The sequence below is a fragment of the Gopherus flavomarginatus genome, chromosome 3 (assembly GCF_025201925.1).
Source record: "Gopherus flavomarginatus isolate rGopFla2 chromosome 3, rGopFla2.mat.asm, whole genome shotgun sequence".
Taxonomy (NCBI): Eukaryota; Metazoa; Chordata; order Testudines; family Testudinidae; genus Gopherus; species Gopherus flavomarginatus.
In genome coordinates this window covers 39586853-39608512 of record NC_066619.1, presented here as the reverse complement: position 1 = coordinate 39608512, position 21660 = coordinate 39586853, and the positions used below count along the sequence as shown (strand labels likewise).

At 41.0% G+C, this 21660-nt stretch overlaps 2 protein-coding genes across 3 annotated transcripts in view; one reads left to right on the top strand and one right to left on the bottom strand.

Annotated features, from left to right (window-relative positions):
- The window catches only part of NDUFAF2 (NADH:ubiquinone oxidoreductase complex assembly factor 2), a 151042-nt gene that overhangs the window by 77033 nt on the left and 52349 nt on the right, over positions 1 to 21660 (bottom strand). The gene's annotated exons all lie outside the window — the stretch shown is intronic.
- The window catches only part of LOC127048038 (uncharacterized), a 46837-nt gene that overhangs the window by 17399 nt on the left and 7778 nt on the right, over positions 1 to 21660 (top strand). The window lies entirely within an intron of this gene.

The following is a 21660-nucleotide window of genomic DNA, read 5'->3' as shown; positions in this document are numbered from 1 at the left end:
AGCCCCACAGACTAAAATCAAGGATCATCATGCAGAGGGGAAAGATGGCCAATTAGATATTACAGTTCCAACTGCTAAACTTTTTATATGTATTTTTTAAAGTTTAAGATCAAGTCATTCATAGACAAATTTGAAAACACAGTATTTCAATATCAGTTCATTGTGCAGAGTTTCCTGCATTAAGAATGTCACACTGAGGAATGTCTGATGAAGCTTTCCCATAAACTGTATCTGACACACTCAAATATCATTAAGGCCCTTAATGGCCAAGGACCAGAATCTTTAAATGGTTCCATAATCAGACGGGAAGCCAGCACAGAGTGCAGGTGTGATGTCACTTCTGATTCATCAGTTCTGCCTAAAACGCAGGCCACAGCATGTTGTAAAAGAGGTAACGTCCATGTTCCTTTCATCAGCTGCAGAAAAGGCATTTTGCTAAGTATTTCCCCCCCCCCCCCCATAGAATAAATGGAGCAGTAGCTCCAGTGGTGAGGAAATGAGAGAAGAGGAAAGCCATCACGTACCTCTAAAGGTTGGGTATAAGCAGGAATTCTACACATAATGACAAATGCAATTAGTTTAACTAATATGGGACCTGTGAGAGGAATCAAGTTTGTGAAAGGAGTCCTGAAAACACAGCATCTGCATGGGGAAAGAGCTAAGGTTTTAACATGTTGTCTGTAGTGTTCGGTGGTTGTTCTATGTACTTATACATGTCACTGGGTGGAGGTGAGTATTAATCTCCTTGTTTTTGTGGTAGGTATGTTCTGAGTAGAGCAACCTTCACTGATATAAAGCACAGGGTGTCTTTTTGTTTGTTTGTTTTGTCTTGTAAAGATACTAGGCCTAAGCCAGTATCTCTCTGAGGAGTGAAGATATTTTCCTCCACTTCCTTGAAGGTGGAGATGATCTATTGTAGTTAAAGCTGCTCAGACATGTTGCAGTCTTGGCAGAGATGGAATAATGGCCTGGGTGTGGAAGACATAGAAGGGTGTATACTGAATGTCATTCAGCACATGGATCTCACCAGCCCATATGGGATCCATGTATTTTACCCAGCTATATAAAGTTTACATACATAACAAATTATGCATTTTGAACTAAACATGTTTCTTCTATTAGATCATTCTGATGCATGCTTTTTTAAAACAGATAAAAGTAATGGCATACTGAGGCTCCTTCCTCCAGTATTCATCCTCTGTACAACACAGGCCAGTCTTGTAACAATCAGAGCCTGGTGCCAAACACCAAAAATTACTTCTCAAAGTCATTATTTTGAGGAATCATCATGCTATTGGGTTGGTGGCTTTTACAACTTTTCTGCATCTGTGATGTGGAAAGGATGCTTATTAACGACAACAGTCTGGTTTGCTTTGTCCCTTAGTTTTCCTTCGTCAGACTTTTGCTTACAAGTAATTCACATATTTATCTACTGAAGAAAGATCATACAGAAGGCTTTTGGGATTTAAATTAAGCCCTTTTATAGGTTACAGAGGTACTTCTTCATAATCAGATACTGATATTTTGGGGCAGAAATTGCCTTAAAGCTATTCCATTTCCTAATACAAAGCCTGCTTGCACAATTTTTAAGTTTTTTTTTTAAATGAATCAGGAATAACATTCATATCCATTTTGCTGTGTATGAAACTGTGCATTTATAATAAAGTGCTTTCACGTAAATTTTGTAATGAGGACATCATTACGGTAGTTCAAGAAACTTCCCTTGCAAGGGTTACATATGTGAAGCAAACGCAAGTACCTACTCAAGTGTCACAGTTTAATATTCTATAGTTTAAATTTCAAAATGAACCCAATCTTCATGTGACATTAATAGATCTTAAACACAAATGACACGGGCTATTAATTAATCACAGTTAATGCATGCAATTAACACAAAACAAATTAACTAGATTAAAAATAGTCACGATTAATCAGTTTTAATTGCACTGTTAAACAGTAACAGAATACCAATTTAAATTATAAACATTTTTGGATCTTTTTAACATTTTCAAATATATTGATTTCAATTACAACACAGCATACAAAGTATACAGTGCTCACTTTATATTATTTATTTATTACAAATATTTGCACTGTAAAAAAAGATAAACAAAAAAGAGATAGTATTTTTCAATTCACCTCATATAAGTCCACTCAGTCTTATTTCTTGTTCAGCCAATCACTAAGACAAACAAGTTTGTTTACATTTACGGGAGCTAATGCTGCCCCTGCTTCTTATTTACAATGTCACCTGAAAGTTAGAAAAGGCATTTGCATGGCACTATTGTAGCCAGCATTGCAAGGTATTTACGTGCCAGATATGCTAAACATTCATATGCCTCTTCATGATTCGTCTTGTAGGTCTAATATTTTACATTGTTTTGTTTTTGAGCATGGTTAATGCAAAAAAAACAAAAAACAAAAAACCCCCAACTAATTCTACACTTGCAAGTTGTAAATTCACAATAAAGAGATTGCACTATCGTACTTGTATGAGATGTAGCTCAAAACAGAATGGCTCAACTATCGCAAACAAACTCAAGCTTGGCTTATTCTTCTGAGAGCCAATAAAAATCCTTTTTGCATATAGTTTTAAGTAGTCAATATCACCTTGATTTTAAGGTTTTATTGATTAGTTAAAATAGTGTTTAAATTTTTCCAATACATTTTTACTCACTGTTTTTAAAGTAATCATTTGAAAGAGAGAGATTTCGGTGCAACGCTTCTAAGTACATATACTAGGCTTAATCATGAAAGGTGTACTGAACCATGGCTGCATAAAGTGACACAAGGAGTGTGGGCAGAAATCTGGAACCCTTCAGCAGTCACCATCAAAATCTAAAGCTTCTGCTAGTTGAGCTTTCACTGGCTGTGAAATTTCAGCAGGTTATACAGTCACTGAGATCAGCCACTAAAGGGAGACAATCAAACACTAAGCCAATTCATTACATCGAGTCTCTGCAACTTCCACCCACACCAGAGAGAACTGAAGTGTTCATCTGTTCTCAGACCAGACCCCTTGTTTGTTATTATAGAGAAGTAAATGAGCCATGCTAATACTTTATTAATTTTATTTTTTTGAAAAAGTGACCTGGAAAAAATAAAGAATCATCTGGACCTTTTTAATAGATAAGAAAAAAGAAGTTGCATTGTATTTAGGGGCTATTAATCTATCCAATATTTCAGAAAACACTAGAATAAAGTTCAAGCAGAAATTTCAAAAGTGTTCCAATTAACTGGACGTTATGTTATTTGAAAGGAAGTCAGAAAGTCAGCTATATTCACTAATGAATTATATCATCATAGGTTGTTAAAATAACTAGTGCATTACAACTTTCAACAGTTCCTTTTTACAACCCACAGCTGGAGTGACAGCGCTGTGCGGTTCTTAAATCTCACAATACCTCAAAATCCTTCAACTTTGTAGTTCTAGTTGTATACAGTTAGTAGTACCCTAGTATTAGTGTTCGTTAGCTAGTTAAGTGTTTTCCCTGGTGATGCCCTCACCATGGTTGAAAATGGCTGTTTGTGTGTGGGGGCGGGGCTATCCCCAGCCATGGTCACACAAGATGCTTGCTCTGCTTAGATGAGGCTCAAGTCAAAGAGCAGTGTTCAATCTGTAAATTGTTCACAAAACCGACTCAGATGGCTAAACACCTTCACCTGAAGCAGCACCTGCCTGAGTAGGCCATGAGGCCTGCTTTGGTATTGAGGCCTGTGTCATGTCAGAGGTTGCCCTCGACTTCGGTGAGTGGTCCTGGCTCATACTCTGCAGCCACTGCCTCTCCAAAGAGGTGCAGAAATCACTCTCCTTTGAGTGTGCCTAAGAAAAGGTCTCATAAGACCAATCGGGACCACTCTAGGCATCATGGAGACTCTTCTTCTTCCTCCAAGAAGAGTATGGCCACTGCTGGTACACGAGATGGAACAGGTCCTTTCAACTGCCCCGTTACTGTGCAGGGACCTCCTTCCCACCCTCCCCCATACACTTCTTCATGAGATATTGCTCTTAGAGCACGTACACTCTTTACTGGCTTTGGAGTGGTGGAGAAGGTTCCTGTGGAGCACTGGGGTCAAGGTTTTTATTCCCGGTACTTCCTGGTTCCCAAATTCAAGAGAGGAGTAAGACCTATTCTTGATCTCTGCAACCTCAACAAATGTGCTAGGTACTCAAGGTTCTGTGCGGTCACCTTACCAGCTATTGTCCCTGCACTGACTCAGAATGACTGGTTTACTGCACTAAGAAATCAGTGTTGGTCCCCATCAGAAAATCAAGTTCATTTATGCCCTAAATAGACTCTACAAGCTCCAGAGCAGTTTTGCCAACTGTTTCCAGACAATTTGCCCCTTTATCTTGATCTCCAGTCTCAATCTTGCACGAGAGTTCAGATGTACCTGAGGCTCTCGGGCCACATGTCTGAATGCACACAGGTGGTTCAATTTGCCAGGTTGTGCCTTCACCATTTTCAAATGTGGCTCATGACAGTTGCCCGTCCTACTCTATGCCTTTTTTAAACAGGTTGGTCCACATCCCTCCATTGATCCTGGACTCCTTGCACTGGTGGATAGCTCAGGGGAATATATGTCAGGGTAGTCACTTTGTGTGGCTTTTATTAACTAGGACTGTTGTCACTATTGCCTCCCTGATAGGTTGGGAAGCACATCTGGGGTTGCTGAAGGTTCAGGGTCTGTGGTCAAAGAAGGAAGCTTCATGGCATATCAATGTGCTGGAGCTCTAGGCTAGCTACAATGCCTGTCGTGCTTTCCTAGATCATATCAAAGGTTCAGTGGTTCACATAATTACCAACAATATCACCACAACCTATTATGTGAACAGGCATGGGGGCACACACTCCAGGGTGCTCAGCCAAGAGGCAATTGGGCTGTGGCAGTTCTGCATTGAAGAGTTTCACTCAGATATCTCATCACCTGTCCGGGGTTCAGAATCTTTTCATGGACCATCTCAGCAGGAATTTTTTCCTAAATCATGAGTGGTCCCTGAACCCCAGAGATCGATGAGTCATTTTCACCTCTTGGGGCATCCCAATGATCAGCTGGGTCACTACAAGGGACAACATGTTCTGTTCTGTTCTCGAGGGGGCCTCAGTCCAGAGCCTGGAGAGGAGATAGCTTAGAAGCTGCCTGCTATCCTCAATACAGGGATTGTATGTGGACAAAACATAAAAGCTATAATATTCCAAGATGTTACTTCTGTTGTTCTCAGCCACGGCCTCAGAGTGGAACTGCCTAGCAGACATCATGTGAGTAGCATGTGTTCTGATTAATCTTAAGTGCCCTATTAGTGACCTTGACTGACTGTTGTGATGAGTTTGTTAGTTATTTACAAATGAGATGTACAGGATTTGGGCTCATCTCCAGGAATTTGATTACCAGAGCCACAAGTTCCAAAATTATGTCCTTCTAGTGGGTGGTGCTCAAAATAGTTTCTGACAAGATGGATGTCCATGATCATCTGTCACTGAGACAGAAATCAGGCTATTTTTCTGGGACACAATCTGGAAGATACAGACTCTCTTCTCCAAGGAAACGTTCCACATGTCATCAACAATCTGTCAAATTATTTTGGGCCATGGGGATCAAAGAATTTAAATGTAGATATTCATTCTGAGACTTACATTATTTCTGAGTTGCTAGTCATGTCTAACTACTACATATGCTACTAGGAGATAGACAAGCCATTAAATTCTCAGCATCCAAAGGTTCTACCAGTCTTTTCACCTAATGATAAGGGCAAGTAAGGAGGAACTGGGGAGTCACATTTAGTCCTGACCAAAGGGAACGAGGAAGGTAAGTCCTGAAGAAGTTTTGTTCCTGTTTTACCCTCCACTTCTGCCCCCACTCCTACGATAAAATGGAGCTTGAATTCCACTAATCTTTAAACAAACCTGTTTTCACTAGTCTTGAAATGTCTTCAGTCTACAAAACCACTGAGCCATTTACAATTCAAAACAAGCCAAAAGCCACATTTGGCAACTTTGAAGGCCTCTGAAAGGATGCCTGCAACTGGATGCACCCTTGTATTCACATCCTAAACATATTGTAAACATGTTTGTACAAAATATGCCTTGTGAGGATGTGACAGTCTATACTATTATGGTCACCACTTTTACAAGACTCTGATAAATTTTGTACAAAGTATGCCCTGTGTGAGCTATCATTTGAAGATTCAATCTGCTGAACATTATGTTCTGGTAAAATATGCGTATCAACATTGTGTGTAAAGTTATAAGTGTCTACTGTACAACATGGCTAGAGTTAGAAAGGAAGGCTCAAACCAGTTCTTCAGAGACAAAGACACACTGGCTCCCCCAGCCTTGTAGAGGCATAATTAATTGGATAATCACCTAGTTAAAACGGGTATTCTCGGGCAGGAAGGAAGATGTGCATAAGAAATTTACTTTGCATCACATGAATATTTCAAATTTCATGTCCACAAGAGGTGGTTTGTTGCCTACACCCCAGCTGGGGGTAATCCTCGAAGAAGGGAGAGGGATATGAGAGACCGTGACCTCCAACTCACCTCTCCCCCTCCCATCTCTTTGTTCATGACATCAACGACTATCAAATAGCTGAACTAAGGGGGAGTGGTTCCAGGCTGAAAGGAGACCCAGTCTAGGAAATTTACAGCATCGTATGGTGAGACAAAACCTTTGCTTTTAAAGCCACTTCACTTGTTGAATTAGATACTAGCTTGTGTATTACTCTTATTTTGTAACCAATCCTGACTTCTATGTATCAATACTTCTAATCACTTAAAATCTATCTTTCTGTAGTTAATAAATTTATTTTATTGTTTTATCTTAACCAGTGTGTTTGGATTAAAGTGTGTGGGGAAACTCAATTTAGGATAAGACTGGTGCATGTATCATTTCCTTTGATGAAATGATGGACTTTCTATAAGCATGCATTGTTCAGTAGCATACTAGACAGTTCGAGATGCACATTTCTGGAGGAACAAAGCTGGGACTAAGAATTTGTGGGTGTTGTCCTGTGTGTAATTCATGAGTAGCTGATTAAAGTGCTCATGTATTTAGCTGGGAGTAAATTTCCAGCCTGAAGGCTGTGTGAGCAGGCCAGGTGTGACTGCTCTGACCACAAAATTGTGTAAAAGGCATCCCAGGTTATAGAGATAAGGGGGCACCACTGTTCAACAGTGAACACTGTATCCTGGGGAGTGTCACAGAGCTATTATTTGAAAACTAATAACTCACTGGTCAATAATATTATGGTGAAATGTATGCAGCAACGTTGTGTGTAAAATTATGAAATCCCCCATAAATATAATATTAATAGGGCATGTTAAAACTCACGTAGCAAAAATTAAGCAAAATGGGTCAAGCAGGTCTTAAAACAAATGGATGTGTTTACCTCAAATTTATATATAAATTGTAAACAGAGCCCTCAGACAATGAAAGGGGAATGCAGGGGACAAAGAATCTGCATTTCAGCAAATAGAGCCAAGAAAAAACAGCATGAGACTTTTCACCAGAAGACTTCATGCTGCCTGGCTCTCAGAACTTTGACCTAGAAATCACACTCAAGAACTTGCATTTGAAAGGGGGGAAATGAACTTCAAAAGTGAGGGGGCAAACACCTCTCTCTCTCTGTCCATCTCCCCCTTCGTGCCTAAGATGACAAAGGAAACAGCTGCTGGACTTTGGGGGAAGGCTCCTGACCTGAAAAGTTTGGTCAATAATGCTGTTGGAAGGATATGGTAAGGACTTTACTTTGAATCAAGTCATAGAATCATAGAATATCAGAAAGGGACCACAGGAGGCCATTGAGTCCAACCCCTTGCTCAAAGCAGGACCAATCCCCAGACAGATTTTTGCCTCAAATCCTTAAATGGCCCCCCTCAAGGACTGAACTCACAACCCTGGGTTTAGCAGGCCACTACTCAAACCACTGAGCTATCCCTCGCCCCCCTCAAGTGATTCTTCAGACTGGCTCCAAATGGACAGCACTTGGAGGATATCTGGCAGATGGTGGTTTTCAGGGATATGCTGCGTTTTGTGTGTGCGCGCACATGCAGGCTTAGGGCTGGTCTACACTAGGGGAGGGGATCGATCTAAGATACACAACTTCAGCTACGTGAATAACGTAGCTGAAGTCAAAGTATCTTAGATCGAGTTACCTACCATCCTCACGGCGCGGGATCGACGTCCGTGGCTCCCCCTGTCAACTCCACTACTGCCGTTCACGTTGGTGGAGTTCTGGAGTCAACAGGAGCGCGTTCAGGGATCAATATATCGCGTCTAGGTGAGACACGATGTATCGATCCCCAAGAAATCGATTGCTACCCGCCGATACGGCCAGTAGCAAAGAAGTTGCTTTGGGATAAAAAATAATCACCTGCAAAAACTAGCCTTTTTCTGGCACCCCCAGTGCAGCGTGGCTAGACGAGGATACTCCAAATTAGTTGTGACTTCTCCTTGTGGCCACCCAAATTAGCAGGTTACAAAGCACAGGAAAGGCCCCAGGCCGTCCAAACCAAGGCCTGACACGCCAAAAGCATGCAGATTTTCTCTACATCTGCTAGGAGCAATCTTTTCAGGATTGGGTGTGTCGATCAGGGTGGGTTAGACTGTGTGTGGTTTTGAGTTCCTGGATGCTGTAGCTCTGTTTGCCTTTTTATATCCATTTTTTGATTGTTTGGTGATAAATCTATTTAGTCCATGTCTGTCTGTCTGTGCTGTTCCATTAGGAGGTAACTTCTGCTCCTGCTCTCCTCCAGCAGCTTAATTTTTTTAAAAAACAAAAATTGAATTTTTATAATCTAATTTACAAAAAAAAGTCTAGTTTGTTAAGTTCGGCACTAGGAAGCATTTTACCTTTATTTTTCTCGTTACCATTTCTGATTTTTGTCCATTACTTGTACTCACTCAAAACCTCTTTTTAGTTAAATAAACTTGTTTTATTCTTTAACTGAAACTAAGTTAAATTGTTTGGGTAACTCCATTTAAGGTGGCAAGTTGTTGAGAATTGTAGTGGGAAGCCAATCCAGAGTCTGGTGCAATAAATTAATTTGTAAAACAAGTAGCAAGCAGACACATAGGCAGACTCATCAATAGACTGAATCTGGTGTAATATCCATTTATGAGCAAGCTTTTAAGATGTTTGGTATGGCTATTCTCTCGTCTTATTTCCCTAGAAGACAAGACTCATTATGTGTTGATTGAATCATTGGCTGTAATATATATTGCTTCCATGAAGAGTAGGCAGATGACTGTTACGCATTCTATTTTGAATACTTCACACTCAAAAGAAATTGCTAAGAACCATAAATACTTTTGATATCAATATCAAACCTATGCTCTCTTGGTGCCAGGGGAGCCTGGGAGGATGACAGTGCCTGCGGGGGGTTGAGTCCTGTACTGCTCCTGAGAGTCAGTGACTGACCTCTTAAGGGGCTAGAGGCCCTGGCCAGAGAGGCATGAACACGTGGCTTCAGAGTAGCCTGGCAGCCTGGCCCAGGTCCCTTACTAGATGACCTTTGGTCCTTCTTGCTCCATGCTGGGGAGTTGTGTTTTTTCATTTTCTTCTTAGGCACTGGCGATGGGGAACAGTGCCAGGTAGAACTCGGTGCCGGTGGCCAAGATGCTTGGCACAACCTGGTGCGATGGCTCAGAACTGGGCGAAGGGCAGACTCCATAAGGAGAGCCTTCAAAAACAAATGTCATGCTTCCTCTGGGTTCTGGGCCAGGAGTTCTTACAGATCTGGTACTGATCCTGGATGTGAGATTCTTCCAAGCACTGAAGGCAGCTGCTATGGGGGTCACTCACAGGCATAGGCCTGTTGCAGTCCATGAAGGGCTTAAACCACTGAGACCACCAACTCTATCAACTACACTTTACTACTACTTAACTAATTACTATAAACAAACTATTACAAATGCCCTAAGGCTCGAAGTCAATAGAACAAGAAAAACCACTAGCCCTTGCTAAGCAAGGAAGGGCGCTCCGACTAACCACCACAGGTGCTGAGAAGGAATTGAGAGGGCATAGCGCCGGTGGCGCCTGATATACCACCACATGAGCTCAGCACTACAGAGGGCACCACAGCCGACCCTCCGGCTACTGCTAAGACAAATATCTCCAACTCCTGCGTATGTGGGTGTGCGCACACCTAGAATGGAACTGACATGAGCAAGCACTCAAAGAAGAATGTATCTGCTTTGAAACTCATTTCAGATCTCAACCATTATGTGAGTGGGCTGTGAAAATTGTCCTGTGCACACCATACCTTTAGAAACTGCACAGATTCAGGTTTACCATACAAATATTATTATATTATATTATTATTCGAGTACTTGCACGAATAATAGGGGTCGGATTTTTCTGGATGTGATAGCGGATGGATTTCTTCATCAAGTAGTTGAAGCACCTACGAGAGGGGATGCCATTCTAGACTTGGTGTTGGTGAGCAGTGAGGACCTCGTAGAAGAAATGGTGGTAGGGGACAACCTTGGTTCGAGTGATCATGAGCTGATTCAGTTCAAACTAGATGGAAGGATAAACAAATGTAGATCTGCGATTAGGGTTTTTGACTTCTCGAGGGCTAATTTTAAAGAGTTAAGGAAATTAGTTAGGGAAGTGGATTGGACGGAGGAATTAGTGGATTTAAATGTGGAGGAGGCCTGGAATTACTTTAAGTCGCAGCTGCGGAGACTGTCGGAAGCCTGCATCCCGAGAAAGGGGAAAAGAACCATGGGCAGGAGTTGCAGGCCAAACTGGATGAGCAAGCAACTCAGAGAGGGGATTAGACAAAAGCAGAAAGCTTACAGGGAGTGGAAGGAAGGCAGGATCAGTAAAGAAAGCTACCTTGCTGAAGTCAGAACATGTAGGGATAAAGTGAGGAAGGCTAAAAGCCGCATTGAACTGGAACTTGCAAAGGGAATCAAAACCAATAGTAAAAGGTTCTACAGCCACATAAATAAGAAGAAAACAAAGAAAGAAGAAGTGGGGCCGCTATACACTGAGGATGGAATGGAGGTTAAGGATAACCTAGGCATGGCCCAACATCTAAACAAGTACTTTGCCTCGGTTTTTAATAAGACTAGTGAGGAACCTTGCGATGATGGAGGGATGATAAACGGGAATGTGGATATGGAAGTGGATATTACTGCAACTGAGGTAGAGGCCGTACTTGAACAGCTGGATGGGTCGAAGTCGGAGGGCCCGGACAATCTCCACCCGAGGATATTAAAGGAACTGGCGCGTGAAATTGCGAGCCCGTTAGCGAGAATTTTTAAGCAATCGATAATCTCGGGTGTTGTGCCGTATGACTGGAGGATTGCTAATGTAGTTCCTATTTTTAAGAAAGGGAAAAAGAGTGATCCGGGTAATTATAGGCCTGTTAGCTTGACGTCTGTAGTATGTAAGGTCTTGGAAAAAATTTTAAGGGAGAAAGTAGTTAAGGACATAGAGGTCAATGGTAATTGGGACGAACTGCAACACGGATTTACTAAAGGTAGATCGTGCCAAACCAATCTGATCTCCTTCTTTGAGAAGGTGACGGATTACTTAGATAAAGGAAATGCGGTAGATATAATTTACCTAGATTTCAGTAAGGCGTTCGACACGGTTCCGCACGGGGAGCTGTTAGTTAAATTGGAAAAGCTGGGAGTGAATATGAAAGTTGTAAGGTGGATAAGGAACTGGTTAAAGGGGAGACTCCAGAGGGTCGTATTGAAAGGTGAACTGTCGGACTGGAAGGAGGTCACCAGTGGAGTCCCTCAAGGATCGGTCTTGGGACCGATCTTATTTAACCTTTTTATTACTGACCTTGGCACAAAGAGCGGGAATGTGCTAATAAAGTTCGCGGATGACACGAAGCTGGGGGGTATTGCTAACACGGAGAAGGACAGGGATACTATTCAAGAAGATCTGAACCACCTTGTAAACTGGAGTAATAGAAATAGGATGAAATACAATAGTGAAAAGTGCAAGGTCATGCATTTAGGAATTAATAATAAGAATTTTGGATATACGTTGGGGGCGCATCAGTTGGAAGCGACGGAGGAAGAGAAGGACCTTGGGGTACTGGTTGATAGCAGGATGACTATGAGTCGCCAATGTGATACGGCTGTTAAAAAAGCAAATGCGATTTTGGGATGCATCAGGCGGGGTATTTCCTGCAAGGATAAGGAGGTGTTAGTACCGTTGTATACGGCGTTGGTGAGACCCCATCTGGAATACTGTGTGCAGTTCTGGTGTCCCATGTTCAAGAAGGATGAATTCAAACTGGAACAGGTTCAGAGACGGGCTACGAGGATGATCCGAGGAATGGAAAAACTGCCTTATGAAAGGAGACTCAAAGAGCTTGGCTTGTTTAGCCTGGCCAAAAGAAGGCTGAGGGGGGATATGCTCGCCCTATATAAATATATCAAGGGGGTTAACGTTAGGGAGGGAGAGGAATTATTTAAGTTTAGTACTAATGTAGCCACGAGGACGAATGGGTATAAACTGGATATTAGGAAGTTTAGACTTGAAATTAGACGAAGGTTTCTGACCATTAGGGGAGTGAAGTTCTGGAATAGCCTTCCGAGGGAAGTAGTAGGGGCAAAAGACTTTCCTGGCTTTAAGACAAAGCTTGATAAGTATATGGAGGGGATGTTATGATAGGATCGTCAATTTGGGCAATTGATCTTGAATTACCACCAGACAGGTCTGCTCAATGGTCTGCGGGGAGATGTTGCATGCGATGGGTACTGAGTTGCTGCGGAGAACTCCTTCTTGGGTGCTGGCTGGTGACTCTTGCCCACATGCTCAGGGTTTAGCTGATCGCCATATTTGGGGTCGGGAAGGAATTTTCCTCCAGGGCGGATTGGCAGGTGCCCTGGAGGTTTTTCGCCTTCCCCTGCAGCGTGGGGCACGGGTCGCTTGCTGATGGTGTCTCTGCAGCTTGAGGTCTTCAAACCATTTTTGAGGATTTCAATAACTCGGTCCTGGGATAGGGGTTGTATAAAATTGGATGGGTGGGGTTCTGTGGCCTGCCTTGTGCAGGAGGTCAGACTAGATGATCAGATTGGTCCCTTCTGACCTATGAGTCTATGAGTCTATAATACACACAACTGACCTAAACACAGTTCTCAATTGGAGTTTGGCACTTTGCTTCTAGATATAGCATCTGTCATCATTTTTAATACATATACATGAGTCAGAAAAGAGCCAAAATACTTCTGTTTTCCTACTGAACACATTAAGAGACCTTTATAATACATTTACAATGCTGCAAATAATTATATCACAAAAGGTTAACCAGTCAAAACAAAAGAATTAGCCAATTGCATTCCATAACTTTGTTCACACCAGCTATATGTTTTGTAATATTTTGGGCTTTTTGAATGTGAATTTAATGCCCGTAAAAGATGAATGAGTGACTGCTTTCGAGACTGAAGTCCTTGGCTTTTATGAAGGCACACAGAGCTACTGCTTTTCAGGAAGTTTGTTGTACAGCAGAGGCACTGAAGTGTTAAACTGAAGTAATAATTCTCTTTACTGTATTTTGTTTTGACACACAAATTCCATCAGTGGACAATGAGATCTAAAACCTCTTAGCTGGAACTAGAAAGACCAGCAGTTTTAACAATGCTCTTGTTTAGAATGCAGTAAGAGTTACTCAAAGCCAGTTTTCAAACATGTAAGTCACAGTGTTTGCTGTTTTCTGCTCTTTGAAAAGCTTCCGACACTATTCTGCCTCAGCAAAAACAATGTTGAGCCTAATAGATACTACACTTTTAACATAAAAATCACTGTTTAGCAAATGAATTCCCTAATATGTTTACTGCAAACATACAGCACTGCAATTCCTTTTTCAACAGAGGTTTAAATAATGTAAGTACACTTCTTAAAATCCTGATGGATCTTCAGCACCCTGGCACATGGTGCTGCTAGCTTTGTCCCAACTGCCTTTTTTTGCTTGCCTATCTGCTGCAAGAAACAGTTTTCTACCAATTACTGTCACAGTATCAATAAATCCAAGATTAAAGTACTGAATATTTTCTGTACATTTTTCAAAAACCTGCATAAAATGGGGATTTAGTATCTATAACGGGAATTTATAAAGCAGAGAGGAGGTTTACAGTATCTTGTAGTCTATAAATAAAGACAGGTGTGAAGATAAACAAAAAGGCAATCATGCAAGGAAGAGAAATGGGCAAATGAGAGTCAGAGTATGAATTGCAAAGTTACAGCTGGAGAGAACATCAATTAAGCAATATGACCCAACACAGCAGTGTTATGGTCCGGTTTGGATGATTAATTGCATTTCAATTATACATAATTTGCAAAGACTCGTTTAACAATTTACTTTTTCAGAATAAAGTCAATTATTGTACAAATATTCTCAAGGAACTAAACCTATTTCTGCTTTTATAACAAGTTTAAATACATTTTATAAACAGTGGCTTATTGGTTTGAGATTTGTAAAGAAATTCAGTAGTGTTCAAATCTTACACATTTACAGCTACATATGTATAATATTTTAGCACTAACTGCATCTGAGGACAGAATTTAATTTTTTTTAGTTCACCTCTTTCAGATATACAATGTAAAGAACAGTTTTGGGGAGAAATTTCTAACAAATTAATTTTAATAAGATTAAATCTAAAATATTTTGGAAGTTTCCTTTTCCCAACAATGTTTTTTTGTTTTGTTTTGGTCTGGAGTACAATTTGACCATTTAAAAGTAGTCACTATCACACTAAAATATAGCATGCCTTTTCGTTGCTCTTTAGGCAGTCATACCACTAAGCAAACATTTCCAGAAAAAAAAAATACTAGTAACTGAAAATGTTGAATTAACTACAAATATTATGTCCTAATATGCCACTTTAAAGTGCAATCCTAAATAAACAAAACGTAGCAAGTACATATTAAGGGTACATGTTAACTTTCAAGAAAATTCAAGTTAAAAACAAACTGTTATAAAACCATGAATTAGTAGTTAAGGTTCAACTTCTCCGATAAAGGTTTAGGGTTTTTTTTGATTTAAAACAATACATCTGAGTTCTGGTTGGGAGAAAGTTTCCCCACAATGGAGAGATGCTAGACTCCTCCATACATTGCAGCTAGCCTTCTATTATAAAACCAGTTTTGACCTCTATATACTGTATAACTACAACCAATCCACCTGGAATTTCCAATATTGACATATTTAATGCCAGGGTAATTACTTCCTGGAAAATTTACCAAAGTGTTGGGGAGACATGGTAGGGTGCTTTTTGCTTTAAATATAAAATGAGATAACATGTTCTTGGCTATTATCCAGACATTTTTCCCTCATGTACAAAAACTTGATTTAGAAAGTGATTTTTTTCTAATCTGATTCATAGATTCGAAGGCCAAAAGAGACCAATGTGATCATCTGGCCATCTGGCCTGACTTCCTGTACAACACAGGCCATAGAACTTTCCCCAGAGAATTCCTAGACCATGTCTTTTAGAAATATATCCAATCTTAATTTTAAAATTACCAGAGATGGAAAATCCACCATTATCCTTGGTAAATTATTCCAATGGTTAATTACCCTCACTGTTAAAATGTACAACTTATTTCTAGTCTGAATTTGTTTAGCTTCAGCTTCCAGACATTAGACAATATTCCATCTTTCTCTGCTAGCAAGAAGAGCCCATTATCAAATATTTGTTCCTAATGTAGGTTCTTACAGACTGTGATAAAATCTTTGTTAAGCTAACTATATTGGGCTCCTTAAGCCTACTGCTGGAAGGCATGTTTTCCAGTCCTTTCATTATTCTCGTGGCTCTTCTCTGAACCCTGTTCAATTTATCAATCTCTTTCTTGAATTTTGGACACTAGAAGTGGACACTGTATTCCAATAGCAGTTGCAGCAGTGCCAAATACAGACATAAAATAACCTTTCTGCTCCTATTCAAGATTTCCGTGTATGCATCCAAGGATTGCATTTGCCCTTTTGGCCACAATGTTGCACTGGGAGCTCATATTCAGTTGATTATCCACCACAACCCCTAAACCTTTTTCAGAGAGTTACTGCTTCACAGGATAAAGTCCCCCAATCTGTAAGTATGGCCTAAATTCTTTATTCCTAGGTGTATACATTTAGCCATATTAAAACGGATATTGTTTGCTTGCACTCAAGTGATCCAGATCTCTCCGATTCAGTGATCTTTATTATGCTCTGCATTCCCCCAATTTTTGGGTCATCAGTGATGATTTTATGTTTTCTTCCAGGTCACTGATAAAAATCTTAAATAGCATAGGGCCAAGAACAAATCCCCAAGGGATCCCACTAGAAATAATGATCCTCAATTTACAATTACATTTTGAGAGCTCTCAGTTGGCCAGTTTTTAATATGTGCCATGTTAAGTTTATATTGTTCTAGTGTTTTAATCAAAATGTCACAAGATATTGTCATGTTTTGGGTCAAAATTCAGATCAGTGACAGGTTCTGTCACCACTTGTCCTGTAAGCACAAGAGTCTTAGTATGCTCTGTTCTTGTAGCTCCCTGTCTCTACGCTCCCAGCCAAGCTTCTACTGAGTGTCAGGGGGTTAAGCTGCCCTGGTTCAGCAACTCTGAATCCAACAGCCTGTTTGTTACACCACAGCCACACTCTGGTCTCCATCAGCCTCGGTGACTATTACCCAAGTGACCCCACCATACCTCCAGTCCCAACCTTCCCCAAAACTGTCTGCCTGGAAATGTCCAGCCCTCTCTCAGAACGTTTAGGGAAATAATAAAGGTCAGTAAGAGATAATGACTATTTATTAAAGTTGACAAGTAAAAGGAACAAAGACGAAGTGGTTACAAGCAAATAAAAGTAAAAATACGCTTTCTAATGCAGTGGTCTCCAAGCCATGGCGCATGACCCCTAGGGGGACACGGAGGAACATTCGGGGGGCACAGCAGTCCCGGGCCAGCCCCTATGGGGGGGCAAGGAAGGACCACCACCCAGCCCTGCACTGTACCCTGCTCCTGGCCCTGGCTCCACTCCAGCCCTGCCCCCATTCGCAGCCCCAGTCCCACCACCGGCCCCTGCCCCCGTTTGGGGGTGGGGGAAGGGCAGGTGGACAGGGGCAAGTGTGGAGGGATGCCAGTTAAAAAGTTTGGGGACCACTATTCTAATGTCTAAGATCTAACTTAAGCTACAGCCTTGATTCAAGGTAGATTTCTTTCCAATCTTTTTCTTTTCAGACATAGCTGACTTCCTCCCATTCAGAAACTTCCACAGAAGTACAAATCACTGGTCTCCTTTGTCTTCCTAGGTGAAGGAGCTTTGCCTACGCAGATTCTTAAAGACTCAGTTTCTAGACACTGCAACCTCCTTGTCTGAAGGATCCATCTTTCTCACTTTGCAGAAAGCTCTAGCCACTGGAGTCTGTCTAGTGATGGATACCAAGATGGCTTCTTCTCTCTATCTTTCCAAACTCACTGTTTTGGTCCACAATTCAGGATAACCGCATGCTGTTGTGCCCTTCCTGGAGATGTCCCATCTCCCTGTGGATTTATATATAATGGGGTTTCCATTGTTTTTTTATCACATCTTGCTTAACTTCATTGTAGACAGGTAGATAGCTGCCTTCCCTACTGTCTGGGAGAAAACCTGTTTCTCCTTTTTTTTGGTCACAGACTTTAAACATAATATCAGTGAATATTCATAATTCCTCATACAGTATTAATATATTATACAATAATATTAATCACCAGTGTGCAATTAGCTTTCCAAAAAGACATTATTTGATACACTTTTATAATTCAGTAATATTGTATACAATCAGCTGACTCAATTATCATTTGAAGCTTGCAGAAGTGTTGAAGAGCAACTGGCAAAAGACACAAAAAAAAGTTTGCTATTATACCAGAACCAGGACGCATGCCAAACAATGAGTGGAGGGCCACTGGACAATCTAAAATAGCAGAACTATTAACTGTGGTATGTAACCCATCACTTAAATCAACCTCTGTACCAAATGACTGGCAGATAACTAATGTGACAGATTTTTAAAGAAGGCTCCAAAGGCGATCCTGGCAATTACAGCCTAACTTGAGTACCCAGCAAACTGGTTGAAATGATAGTAAAGAACAGAATTATTAGGCACACAGTCAACATGGCTTTTGTAAAAGGAAATCATTCCTCACCAATCTATCAGAATTCTTTGAGGGGGTCAACAAGCATGTGGACAAGGGTGAGCCAGTTGATGTAATGGACTTAGAGTTTCAAAAAGCCTTTGACAAGGACCCTCACCAAAGGCTCTAAGCAAAGTAGGCAGTCATGAGATAAGAGGGAAGGATCTCTCTCATGGACCAGTAACTGGTTAAATGGTAGGAAACAAAGGGTAGGAATAAATGGTAAGTTTTCACAGTGGACAGAGGTCCGCCAAGGATCTCTACTGGGGCCAGTGCTGTTCAACATATTCATAAATGATCTGGAAAAATGTGTAAACAGTGAGGTGACAAAGTTTACAGATGATACAAATTACACAAGATAGTTAAGCCCAAAGCTAACTGTGAAGAGCTACAAAGGGATCGCAGGTTTCAGAGTGATAGCCGTGTTAGTCTGTAGCAGCAAAAAGAATGAGGAGTACTTGTGGCATCTTGGAGACTAACAAATTTATTTGGGCATAAGCTTTTGTGGGCTAAAACCCACTTCATCAGATGCATGGAGTGGAAAATACAGTAAGATAAGATATACACACAGAGAACATGAAAAAATGGGCGTTGCCATACTAACTCTAATGAGACTAAACTATTAAGGTGGGCTATTATCAGCAGGAGAAAAAAACTTTTGTAGTGATAATCAGGATGGCCCATTTCAAACAGTTGGCAAGAAGGTGTGAGTAACAGTAGGGGGGAAATTAGCATGGGGAAATAGTTTTTACTTTGTGTGATGACCCATCCACTCCCAGTCTTTATTCAAGCCTAATTTAATGGTGTCCAGTTTGCAAATTAATTCCAGTTCTGCAGTTTCTAGTTGGAGTCTGTTTTTCAAGGTTTTTTTAGCACATATCCATAACTCTTTGTACATACATCACAGAAGAATATTAGTGATCAGTGAGTTATTAGTTTTTCACAGACATATTACATTATACCTTTTATATATAGATTATACCCACAGCGAGTTGGTCTGACAAGAGCTGCTGACAGTAACAAACCAGCACTGCATCACAGGTATCAAGTCAAATGTCTTCCAGAAGTCTATTACATGAACACTCTTACTGTTATCAACCAAACTTGTAATCTCATCAAAACAAGGTATCATGTTAAGTTTGACAGGGTCTGTTTTCCATAAACCCACGTAGATTGGCATTAATTACATTATCCTCCTTTAATTCTTTTTCAAGTCCCATATCAACAGCTCCATTATCTTGCCCAGAATCAATGTCAGACTGATAGGCCTGTGTGGCAGGGTTTACCGGTCTGTCTCATCTTACACTTAGGTTACGTTCCACAGTCAGTGCATAAAGCAACAACCGCGTATAGTCAACATTACATTGAGTGTAATGGCGGATAGAATCGCCCGCACTACAGAAACAGTATTTAAATTGTTATTCTTCTCTTTTTTTTTTCTTGTTTTTGCCGACCGCGTAAAGCTGAAATCGCGCATGTTAAATGCGCCAGACCTGTACTGTTCCCTTTGAGGCCCCCTGCTGGAGGTCTCACTGTCCTACCACATCACAGAAAAGTGAGCAGTGAAGGTAAGTCCCTCAGGCCTCCCTAGAAAGGCTGCAGGGAAGCAGCCAATCAGTGCCCAGCAGGCTTGGTTAAAAGGAGATACGGGGCTTGGGCAGGTCAGTTCCTGGTTGGGACCAGAGGAGTAAGGAAAGGTGCTCCTAGCTGGAGCTCAAGGGAGAACCAGAAGATGGGTTCTGGTGGCATTGGCATTTGGTGACGAAGGAGAGGAGTGGAGAACTTCAGCCCTGAGGTAAGGGTGAAGAGAAAGTGGTTATGTGGGAAGTGACTTAGGGAATAGCAGCAGCAACTATAAAAGGAAGCAGCACATGGCTGCTACTTGTAGGGTCCCTGGGTTGGGACCTGGAGTAGTGGGTGGGCTCGGGTCCCCTCACTGGCTACTGGCACACATTTTATTAGAAGCCCAAGCACTGGGCTGGAATTTAAAGGGCTCAGGGATGAGGCTGAAGACCCTGCAAAGGGCCAACCATTTGTTGCATTTTGTTACTCCCTGGAAGAGGGCTGAACTTGAAGAAGTGACCTGGCTGGAGAGCTGTGGCAATAAGAACCGATAAGGCAAAGAGTCTCGAAGGAGAAAGCCCTAGGGCCATTGCTCTATATCAGGGCAGGCGCGGACTTAAAGCTAGTCTAGAAGGGGTTGAGGACTGAGCCTAGAGACAGGGCTAAAAACTTTAGCAAGGTAACTGGGACAGACCCAGTTGAACCTCTCACCCCGAAAGAGGTTTATTCATTCATATTGAGTATGTGTGACTTGGCTGGAGGGCTGGCTCACTGAAGCCCCACCTGATGAGGTTAACAACGGACAGGGGGTGCCAGGAGCAAACAGTGTGAATGAATGAGTGCAGGTTTGCATCAAACTGACAGGAGGAGCTCACAAAAGGTCAGTGTGCCCCATCACAACTTGCAATTACCTTGGTCTTCCCATTTACCCTTTTAGAAGATTGGCACTTCAAACCACCACCCAGTGGGGATGAACTTGTAACCAAAAGGAATCACAGCCTCAGTTTAGAACTAGCACTCTCATAACATATTCAGACCACCACCTCCTTCCCACCTGCACCATTACCATTCACATAATACTGAACTCCTGTTGAGAATGGTTAATGAAAGATTTAAAATACTAGTTAAACATCAAGATTTAGAAACCCAAGAACTTTGTACCAAAATCTTGATATTATGTACTGAACATTTATACTAATGAACTAAAGTGTATTTGCTCCTTATAGTCAGCTTTTCAAACTTCAAAGCTTATATTTCTGTTCAATGTAGTCACTTTCAACTTGGGTATCTCCCACACTGCAATTATTGCCAGTAAACCACAGATGTTCAGCACATCAAAAAGAAAACACAATTGTGAGGGATTCCAAGACAGTTCTGGATAGTAATTCCAGGGTATGATGCATTTGTGCCTTTAATAAATTTAGATTTTTTCCTGGTATCTACTAAAAGAATAGACCACTCATCTATTCCTCCATAGTTAATATAATTATTATACAGTACTGAGTACATTTCAGTGATTCCTTTGAAGATCTTGGGTAGGTAGCTACAAACATAAGCGAACACCAAAACAATTTAACACATTTTAAGTCTATAGTATAGAGCAGAGGCTCTCAACTTTTCCAGACCACTGTACTCCTTTCAAGAGTCTGTTTTGTTTTGTGTACCCTCAAGTTTCACCTCACTTAAACTTACAAAATCAGACATAAAAATACAAAAGTATCACAGCACACTATTACTGAAAAATTGCTTACTTTCTCACTTTTACTATGGAACTATAAAATAAATCAATTGAAATATAAATTTGTATTTACATTTCAGTATACAGTAGTATACAGAGCAGTATAAACAAAACATTGTCTATGAAATTTTAGTTTGTACTGACTTTGCTAGTGCTTTTTATGTAGCCTGTCGTAACACTAGGCTAATATCTAGATGAGCTGATGTACCCCTTGGAATACCTCTGTGTAC